The sequence below is a fragment of the Arachis hypogaea genome, chromosome 6 (assembly GCF_003086295.3).
Source record: "Arachis hypogaea cultivar Tifrunner chromosome 6, arahy.Tifrunner.gnm2.J5K5, whole genome shotgun sequence".
Taxonomy (NCBI): Eukaryota; Viridiplantae; Streptophyta; class Magnoliopsida; order Fabales; family Fabaceae; genus Arachis; species Arachis hypogaea.
Genome location: NC_092041.1, coordinates 78,939,767 through 78,948,754, shown reverse-complemented (window position 1 = coordinate 78,948,754; position 8,988 = coordinate 78,939,767). Strand labels below are relative to the sequence as shown.

Genomic DNA, 8,988 nt, shown 5'->3' with positions numbered 1-8,988 from the left:
TTGAATCTCTCTTCCATTGGGCGCCCTCTTCACAAATAACTGTGAGGACTTGGTCCAACCTTTGATCAAAGTTGACCCTTCTAGTGTAAGGATGTTCATCTCCTTGCATTATGGGCAAATTGAATGCCAACCTTACACTTTCCGGACTAAAATCCAAGTATTTCCCCCGAACCATAGTAAGATAATTCTTTGGATCCGGGTTCACACTTTGATCATGGTTCTTGGTGATCCATGCATTGGCATAGAACTCTTGAACCATTAAGATTCTGACTTGTTGAATGGGGTTGGTAAGAACTTCCCAACCTCTTCTTCGGATCTCATGTCGGATCTCCGGATATTCACTCTTTTTGAGTGAAAAAGGGACCTCGGGGATCACCTTCTTCAAGGCCACAACTTCATAGAAGTGGTCTTGATGCACCCTTGAGATGAATCTTTCCATCTCCCATGACTCGGAGGTGGAAGCTTTTGCCTTCCCTTTCCTCTTTCTAGAGGTTTCTCCGGTCTTGGATGCCATAAATGGTTATGGAAAAACAAAAAGCAATGCTTTTACCACACCAAACTTAAAATATTTGCTCGTCCTCGAGCAAAAGAAAGAAGAGAGTAGAAGGAGAAGAAATGAGGAAGAAAGGAGTGGCTTTGTGTTCGGCCAAAAAGGGGGAGAAGTGGTGTTTAGGTTGTGTGAAAATGAAGGAGTGAAGAAGGGTTTATATAGGAGAGGGGGAAGGGTAGGGTTCGGTCAATTGAGGGTGGGTTTGGGTGGGAAAGTGGTTTGAATTTGAATGGTGAGGTAGGTGGGATTTTATGAAGGATGGATGTGAGTGGTGAAGAGAAAGATGGGATTTGATAGGTGAAGGGATTTTGGGGAAGAGGTGTTGAGGTGATTGGTGAATGGGTGAAGAAGAGAGAGAGTGGTGGGGTAGGTGGGGATTATGTGGGGTCCACAGATCCTGAGGTGTCAAGGAAAAGTCATCCCTGCACCAAATGGCAAACAAAATCTCGTTTTGTGCCAATTCTGGCGTTAAACGCCGGGCTGGTGCCCATTTCTGGCGTTTAACGCCAGCTTCTTGCCCTTTTCTGGCGTTTAACGCCAGTCTGGTGCCCCTTTCTGGCGTTAAACGCCCAGAATGGTGCCAGACTGGGAGTTAAACGCCCATCTGCTAACCTTACTGGCGTTTAAACGCCAGTAGGTGCATCCTCCAGGGTGTGCTGTTTTTCTTCCTGTTTTTCGTTCTGTTTTTGCTTTTTTCATTGATTTTGTGACTTCTCATGATCATCAACCTACAAAAGACATAAAATAATCAAAGGAAAATAGTCAAAATATAATATTGGGTTGCCTCCCAACAAGCGCTTCTTTAATGTCAGTAGCTTGACAGTGGGCTCTCATGGAGCCTCAGAAATGCTCAGAGCCATGTTGGAACCTCCCAACACCAAACTTAGAGTTTGAATGTGGGGGTTCAACACCAAACTTAGAGTTTGGTTGTGGCCTCCCAACACCAAACTTAGAGTTTGACTGTGGGGGCTCTGTTTGGCTCTGTTTTGAGAGAAGCTCTTCATGCTTCCTCTCCATGATGACAGAGGGATATCCTTGAGCCTTAAACACAAAGGATTCTTCATTCACTTGAATGATCAATTCTCCTCTATCAACATCAATCACAGCCCTTGCTGTGGCTAGGAAGGGTCTGCCAAGGATGATGGATTCATCCATGCACTTCCCAGTCTCTAGGACTATGAAATCAGCAGGGATGTAATGGTCTTCAACCTTTACCAGAACATCCTCTACAAGTCCATAGGCTTGTTTTCTTGAATTGTCTGCCATCTCTAGTGAGATTTTTGTAGCTTGCACCTCAAAGATCCCTAACTTCTCCATTACAGAGAGAGGCATGAGGTTTACACTTGACCCTAAGTCACACAAGGCCTTCTTGAAGGTCATGGTGCCTATGGTACAAGGTATTGAAAACTTCCCAGGATCCTGTCTCTTTTGAGGCAGTTTCTGCCTAGACAAGTCATCCAGTTCTTTGGTGAGCAAAGGGGATTCATCCTCCCAAGTCTCATTTCCAAATAACTTGTCATTTAGCTTCATGATTGCTCCAAGGTATTTAGCAACTTGCTCTTCAGTGACATACTCATCCTCTTCAGAGGAAGAATACTCATCAGAGCTCATGAATGGCAGAAGTAAGTTCAATGGAATCTCTATGGTCTCATTTTGAGCCTCAGATTCCCATGGTTCCTCATTGGGGAACTCATTGGAGGCCAGTGGACGTCCATTGAGGTCTTCCTCAGTGGCGTTCACTGCCTCTCCTTCCTCCCAAAATTCGGCCATGTTGATGGCCTTGCACTCTCCTTTTGGATTTTCTTCTGTATTACTTGGAAGAGTACTAGGAGGGAGTTCAATAATTTTCTTGCTCAGCTGACCCACTTGTGCCTCCAAGTTTCTAATGGAGGACCTTGTTTCAGTCATGAAACTTTGAGTGGTTTCGATTAGATCAGAGACCATGGTTGCTAAGTCAGAGGTATTCTGCTTAGAACTCTCTGTCTGTTGCTGAGAAGATGATGGAAAAGGCTTGCTATTGCTAAACCTGTTTCTTCCACCATTATTATTGTTGAAACCTTGTTGAGGTCTCTGTTGATCCTTCCATGAGAAATTTGGATGATTTCTCCATGAAGGATTATAGGTGTTTCCATAGGATTCTCCCATGTAATTCACCTCTTCCATTGAAGGGTTCTCAGGATCATAGGCTTCTTCCTCAGATGAAGCCTCCTTAGTACTGCTTGGTGCATTTTGCATTCCAGACAGACTTTGAGAAATCATATTGACTTGTTGAGTCAATATTTTGTTCTGAGCCAATATGGCATTCAGAGTGTCAATTTCAAGAACTCCTTTCTTCTGACTAGTCCCATTGTTCACAGGATTTCTTTCAGAAGTGTACATGAATTGGTTATTTGCAACCATTTCAATCAGCTCTTGAGCTTCTGTAGGCGTCTTCTTCAGATGAAGAGAGCCTCCAGCAGAGCTATCCAAAGACATTTTGGATAGTTCAGAGAGACCATCATAGAAAATACCTATGATGCTCCATTCAGAAAGCATATCAGAAGGACACTTTCTGATTAATTGTTTGTATCTTTCCCAAGCTTCATAGAGGGATTCTCCTTCCTTCTGTCTGAAGGTTTGGACTTCCACTCTAAGCTTACTCAATTTTTGAGGTGGAAAGAACTTTGCCAAGAAGGCATTGACTAGCTTTTCCCAAGAGTCCAGGCTTTCTTTAGGTTGAGAGTCCAACCATGTTCTAGCTCTGTCTCTTACAGCAAAAGGGAATAGCATAAGTCTGTAGACCTCAGGGTCAACCCCATTAGTCTTGACAGTGTCACAGATTTGCAAGAATTCAGTTAAGAACTGATGAGGATCTTCCAATGGAAGTCCATGGAACTTGCAATTCTGTTGCATTAGAGAAACTAATTGAGGCTTAAGCTCAAAGTTGTTTGCTCCAATGGCAGGGATAGAGATGCTTCTCCCATAGAAGTCGGGAGTAGGTGCAGTAAAGTCACCCAGCACCTTCCTTGCATTGTTGGCATTGTTGTTGTTTCCGGCTGCCATGTGTTCTTCTTCTTTGAAGAATTCGGTTAGGTCCTCTACAGAGAATTGTGCCTTAGCTTCTCTTAGCTTTCTCTTCAAGGTCCTTTCAGGTTCAGGATCAGCCTCAACAAGAATGCCTTTGTCTCTGCTCCTGCTCATATGAAAGAGAAGAGACCAAGAAAATGTGGAATCCTCTATGTCACTGTATAGAGATTCCTTTAGGTGTCAGAGGAAAAGAAAAGTAAAGGACAGAAGTAGAAAATTCGAACTTATCAAAGAAGATGGAGTTCGAATTTTGCATTTAAGGAATAGTGTTAGTCCATAAATAGAAGGATGTGAGAAGAAGGGAAGTAATTTTTGAAAATCAAGTAAAAGATTTTGAAAACATTTTTGAAAAACATGAATTAATTTTTGAAAATGAAAGTGGAAAAGAAATCAAGTGATTTTTGAAAAAGATTTTGAAATTAGAAATCAAAAAGATTTGATTGAAAACTATTTTGAAAAAGATGTGGTTAAGAAGATATGATTAGTTTTAAAAAGATGTGATTGAGAAGATATGATTTGAAAAACATTTTAAAAAGATTTGATTTTGAAAATTAATGACTTGGCTAACAAGAAAAGATATGATTCAAACATTAAACCTTTTTCAACAGAACAGGCAACATTCTTGAAATGTTGAATCAAATCATTAATTGATAGCAAGTATTTTTGAAAATAGAAAGAAATCAATTTTGAAAACATATGATTGAAAAGATATGATTTGAAAAAAATTTGATTTTGAAAAAACTTTGAAAACTTGAAAAAAAAATCTGCATTAAAAACAAAATCTTCCCTTTTGTGCCATCCTGGTGTTAAACGCCCAAAATGGTGCACATTCTGGCGTTTAACGCCCAAAACTATACCCTTTTGGGCGTTAAACGCCCAACCAGGTACCCTGGCTGGCGTTTAAACGCCAGTCTGTCCTTCTTCACTGGGCGTTTTGAACGCCCAGCTTTTTCTGTGCAATTCCTCTGCTGTATGTTCTGAATCTTCAATTCTCTGTATTATTGACTTGAGAAGACACAAATTAAAAATATTTTTGGATTTTTAATAATCAAAATGCAACTAAAATCAAATAACAATGCATGCAAGACACCAAACTTAGCAGTTTGTATACTATTGACACTAATGAGAATGCATATGAGACACACAAAACACTCAAGTCAAGAGAATTCAAAGATCAGAGTAAGAAATCATCAAGAATTATTTGAAGATCCTTAAGACACATGAATGAATGCATGCAGTTGACACCAAACTTAAAATGAAACACTAGACTCAAACAAGAAACATACAATATTTTTGGATTTTATAATTTTGTAATTTTTTTTTGTGTGATTTTCGAAAATTAAGTGGAAAAAGATATCAAAATTCATAATGAGAATTCCAGGAATCAGTGCAATGCTAGTCTAAGACTCCGGTCCAGGAATTAGACATGGCTTCACAGCCAGCCAAGCTTTCAAAGAAAGCTTCGGTCCAAAACACTAGACATGGCCAATGGCCAGCCAAGCCTTAGCAGATCACTGCTCCAAAAGCAAGATTGATAGAAATCAACAAGCTCTTGTGATGATAAGTTGAAACCTCGGTCCAATGAAATTAGACATGGCCTCTCAGCCAGCCAGACTTCAACAAATCATCATGAAACTCTAGAATTCATCTTCAAGAATTCCGAAAAAAATACCTAATCTAAGCAACAAGATGAACCGTCAGTTGTCCAAACTCAACAATCCCCGGCAACGGCGCCAAAAACTTGGTGCACGAAATTGTGATCAATACTTTTCACAAATCAAATAATCCCCGGTAATGAATCCAAAAACTTGGTGTTCAATACCATGGCATAAACACAACTTCGCACAACTAACCAGCAAGTGTACTGGGTCGTCCAAGTAATAAACCTTACGCGAGTAAGGGTCGATCCCACAGAGATTGTTGGTATGAAGCAAGCTATGGTCACCTTGTAAATCTTAGTCAGGCAAACTCAAATGGGTATGGTGATAAACACATAAAACATAAAGATAAAGATAGAGATACTTATGTAATTCATTGGTAGGAATTTCAGATAAGCGTATGAAGATGCCTTCCCTTCCGTCTCTCTGCTTTCCTACTGTCTTCATCCAATCCTTCTTACTCCTTTCCATGGCAAGCTTAAGCAAGGGTTTCACCGTTGTCAGTGGCTACCTCCCATCCTCTCAGTGGAAATGTTCAACACACCCTGTCACGGCACGGCTATCCATCTGTCGGTTCTTGATCAGGCCGGAATAGAATCCAGTGATTCTTTTGCGTCTGTCACTAACGCCCCGCCCTCAGGAGTTTGAAGCACGTCACAGTCATTCAATCATTGAATCCTACTCAGAATACCACAGACAAGGTCAGACCTTCCGGATTCTCTTGAATGCCGCCATCAGTTCTAGCCTATACCACGAAGATTCCGGTTAAAGAATCCAAGAGATATTCACCCAATCGAAGGTAGAACGGAGGTGGTTGTCAGTCACACGTTCATAGGTGAGAATGATGATGAGTGTCACGGATCATCACATTCATCAAGTTGAAGAACAAGTGATATCTTAGAACAAGAACAAGCGGAATTGAATAGAAGAACAATAGTAATTGCATTAATACTCGAGGTACAGCAGAGCTCCACACCTTAATCTATGGTGTGTAGAAACTCCACCGTTGAAAATACATAAGAACAAGGTCTAGGCATGGCCGAATGGCCAGCCTCCCAATGATCTAAGATAGCATCAGAACAAAGATAACTACCCAGATGTGATCTAAGAACTAGATGTCCAAAGATTCAAGTGATCCAAAGATGAAAATACAATAGTAAAAGGTCCTACTTATAGAGAACTAGTAGCCTAGGGTGTACAGAGATGAGTAAATGACATAAAAATCCACTTCCGGGCCCACTTGGTGTGTGCTTGGGCTGAGAAATGAAGCATTTTCGTGTAGAGACTCCTCTTGGAGTTAAACGCCAGCTTTTATGCCAGTTTGGGCGTTTAACTCCCATTTTGGTGCCAGTTCCGGCGTTTAACGCTGGGATTTCTGAGGGTGACTTTGTGCGCCGGTTTGGGCCATCAAATCTTGGGCAAAGTATGGACTATCATATATTGCTGGAAAGCCCAGGATGTCCACTTTCCAACGCCGTTGAGAGCGCGCCAATTGGGCTTCTGTAGCTCCAGAAAATCCGCTTCGAGTGCAGGGAGGTCAGAATCCAACAGCATCTGCAGTCCTTTTCAGTCTCTGAATCAGATTTTTGCTCAGGTCCCTCAATTTCAGCCAGAAAATACCTGAAATCACAGAAAAACACACAAACTCATAGTAAAGTCCAGAAAAGTGAATTTTAACTAAAAACTAATAAAAATATACTAAAAACTAACTAGATCATACTAAAAACACACTAAAAACAATGCCAAAAAGCGTACAAATTATCCGCTCATCAATATTTAAGTTGTAAAATCTGAAGAATAATTGGCTAACATTTTCACTAAACCATTATGTGAAGATAGACTTTGTATGCTGAGAACTAATCTGGGATTGAGGGATTTCAATTATGTTGAATAAATGGTGATTTTTTTGTCTCTATTTGTTTTTGTCTCGTGTGTAGTAGGGAGACAAAACTGAGTAAGTAATAAACTCTTCAATAACCTCGACACTCTACTCCACACCCTTATGGATGCTCTACTCCTTCTCAACGTCCCTCTCGAGGACCTAGGCGTTCTGTTCTTCAGAATACCTGGGAGCCCCCCAACCTCGACTCACTGTACTTCAAAAACAATATGGTAAATCTCACTCTCACTATGATCCCTATCGCTTCATATCCTGTGTAGCCTATGAGTTTCACACTCAAGTTTTGGCAAACTGGAATCTGTGTGCTTCATTTGTTGTTGATCTTGAAGCCCTTTCTGATAAAGAAATTAATTTTCAATACGACTTTTGTGATTTAAAATGGACCCCTAATTTTAAAATTAGAAAACCGGTTTACCCTAGCCTAGTGCGGGAATTCTATGCCAATCTGATTCTTCATGAAGGTGAACTTCATTCATTTGTTAAAAACACTCATTTCACCTTGAGTAATAAAATAATTAGTGCTTGATGCACCACTATTTCATGGTACATCTTGTACTTCATTGAGTGGATTTTATCCAATATTCTCACACTTATTCATGTAAATTGCATGTTTTACATTTTCCTTCCTGATTTTGTACTATGATTGAAAACATGTTTCTTTGATCTTAATTTAGCTAATTTTAATCCTCTCTTATTACCATTTGATGCCGTGATATATTCATTAAGTGATTTCAGGGATTACAGGGCAGGAATGGCTTAGAGGATGGAAAGGAAGTATGCAAAAGTGGAAGGAATACAAGAAGCTAAAAGAACTGCAAAGCTGTCAGCCCTGACCTCTTTGCACTCAATCGATCATAATTTGAGCTACAAAAGTCCAAATGAGGCGGTTCCAGTTGCGTTGGAAAGCTAATATCAGGGGCTTTGCAAGATATATAATTTGTCATAGTTGCCTAACTGTTGAGCGATGTGCACGCGTGGATCACACGTATGCGTGACTCGGGCGAAAGTTCAATCCACGCATCGCGTACGCGTGACATGCGCACGTGCCGGACGTATCAGAAATCACTGGGGGCAATTTCTGGGCTATTTTTGACCCAGTTTTTGGCTCAAAAAACACAAATTAGAGGCTGCAGAGTGGGGAAATCAATCATTCAATTCTCAATATTCAATTTTAGGTTTTAGATGTAGTTTCTACAGAGAGAGAGAGGCTCTCTCCTCTCTCTAGATTTTAGGAATTATAATTTCTCTTCTACTCTTATTTTTTCTAGCTTACTAGTTTATTTTTTCCCTTATTAATTATTCTATATTGCCATTTTAGTTCATGAACTCCACGTTAGACTTGATTTTCTATTTAATGCAATTTGAGGTACTTTGTATTTGTTTGGATTTAATATTCTATTATTGCTTTTCTATGCTTTTATTTTATACCTGCCAAGTGCTGGACAAAATGCTTAGAAGGTTGTTAGAGTAGGATTCTATGTTCTTGGCTTGGTTGAGTAATTAGTAACACTTGAGTTATCAAACTCCTTTGCTGATTGATTTGGATTCCACTAACGCTAGTCTTTCCTCAGGAGTTAACTAGGACTTGAGGAATCAAATTGATTAGTCCACTTGACTTTCCTTCATTCGTTAAGGGTTAACTAAGTGGGAGTAATGAACAATTCTCATCATAATTGATAAGGATAACTAGGATAGGATTTCCAGTTCTCATACCCTGCCAAGAGCTTTTCTAGTCATTTGATTTTTATTACCATTTACTATTCTTGCTTCTTATCTTAAAAACCCCAAAATAGATCTTTACATAACCAATAACA

At 40.0% G+C, this 8,988-nt stretch overlaps 1 non-coding gene across 1 annotated transcript; it reads left to right on the top strand.

Moving 5' to 3' along the window:
* The first annotated feature begins 3,079 nt into the window (after positions 1–3,079).
* LOC112699864 (small nucleolar RNA R71) lies at positions 3,080–3,187 on the top strand. The gene has a single exon (XR_003152799.1). It is a non-coding gene; the product is annotated as a small nucleolar RNA R71 (small nucleolar RNA).
* The last annotated feature ends 5,801 nt before the right edge of the window (positions 3,188–8,988 follow it).